The sequence below is a fragment of the Cynara cardunculus genome (genome assembly GCF_001531365.2).
Source record: "Cynara cardunculus var. scolymus isolate 2C chromosome LG 5, CcrdV1, whole genome shotgun sequence".
In the NCBI taxonomy this organism is placed as follows: domain Eukaryota; kingdom Viridiplantae; phylum Streptophyta; class Magnoliopsida; order Asterales; family Asteraceae; genus Cynara; species Cynara cardunculus.
The window spans coordinates 34,089,139-34,091,186 of record NC_037532.1 but is presented as its reverse complement, the minus strand read 5'-3'; positions in this window follow the sequence as shown (position 1 = coordinate 34,091,186).

Genomic DNA, 2,048 nt, shown 5'->3' with positions numbered 1-2,048 from the left:
GTGCAAGTCTATACATAAACGATGGAGGATGACGAAGGAATAGGTAGAATCGATTTATGTTCTTCATTTTCAATATGAATAATCCCGTAACCCTTGTTTCTGTAATATGGAATGGTACAGGAAGAAGGAGCGGTAGGTTAAAGGCGAAATCGATGTTTAAGTTCTCAAATAAAGAAAGCCAACCCATTGACCTAGACGACCATGTTGAAGACGATGTTGATATTATAGCTATCGAAGAAACAGGTATCATCTTATTACATTCCCTAACACGATTTTAGGTTTAAAACATCAGTTTTAGGTTTTAGTGTTGGTGGTTGTTTATTTTAAACACTATTGAATGATGAATATTATGTTTTTTTAGAGAAGAATTTACCACATTTTGATAATCAATTTGTGTTACATTGTGGTACATTTAGTGTTGATCATAATCTTTTGGAAAATGGTGTGATACATTGTGATAACATTTTGTATTTGTCATAATATTTTGTCTGGACAGAAAATGGTGTGCTAAATTGTGTTCAGGTTCTTAATTTCTTGCAATACATGGCTTTGTATTCATGATCAAGTTAAAACTTTTGTAGTTTATGGACAATTTGGTTGAGAGTTGGATTGTATGATAGTAACCTGTGAAGTAATTTTTTCAACAGTGATTGAAATGTTTGTTGTACCATTTGGTGTTCTACATTGAGTTTCTTCTCAGTTAGCTTCTTCTAATTTCCTTTTGCTCCAAAAAAGAATGAAACTCAGTTTGACTTCAGAATTTGGGGTACGAATAATGAATTCTATCTCAATTCACCAATGAAAAAGTTTTGGTACTGAATCTGCAAGGAAATCTGTATGACTTTCAAAATCTGGAAGTCATAGGTTCAGTTCTCTTTGGAATTGGGGGAGTTTGCATCAGGGATTACAGAGTGTTGGTGTTAACTGGGACTTGGAATGGTAGTGATTGCTACAACCTTGATTTGCGAATGTGTTAAACTGTGAGCAATAAGTTAGCTTGATCAAATTTGAAGGCAACTCCATGGTAAAATGCTAATAATAGGATCATGATTCTTGTAGTTTTAGCTCACCAAAGGCTTACGTAGAATGCATAGTTAATTTCAGACATTGTATTCGTAGCTGATGAGCCACTAGCCGGATTTGTATTCAAACTATTACGCTGGCAAGCACTTTGTTATCTCATTATATTTTAGCCAGCAATATGTTGCTATAACATCTATTTTAGTTTTATAACAAACTTATTGTTTATGATGATTCAGTGGGTTGAAATGGTAATTTTCTAATAGTTGGATTATTCATTCAATATATTTACCAAATAATCAATTTTCACTAACTACTAATTCAATGCACAACCTACAAATAATTCAGACCACTTATTGATTCAATATTTTTTTAATTGCCTATTCAGGTTTATTGAACAGACTCTCAGATCTCAAGAGTCAACCAAGCAGTTAAACACATAGCACATCGTTGATCATGGTGGTTCCTTCGTTGCACAAGCACAAACCACATCAGTCGAGTCGTGGGTGGTTGGTTATTGCATGGAGTAGTGCAGTCGGTCAGCTCTTCATGCAGGTAAGTTAAGCAAAGATTGACTAGAGAGGAGAGAGTAGAAATGTTGTAATATTTATTTTTATATTTTGTTTTTCTTTTTTAGTGTTTTTCCTTATATTCAACTTAATTAGATACAGCAATCTACTACTACTACTACTAGGCAAGTGTATGATTTATTAGCTGGTCCCCCACAACTTGTTCACCCTTTAAGTTAGCCATGTGTATAAATTTATGTGGGTAGGGTTCAAGTCAATCAAGATAAACAATCCATTTTCTCTTTCTTTCTCAAACAAAGAAATTCAATATCAATTATCAAGAAATCTTGAATTTTTTCCTCTAATTTGACATTTTGAAATCTGGTTTCTGTGCTTAACTCCACAAATCATGCTTAAATTGCCGATCTTTTTATTTAATTTTCTCAGGAGTTTAATTATACCGTGGTCGAGATGGTTGACATCTGCCTCCACATACGTGCCTTCTTAGACCGATTTTCA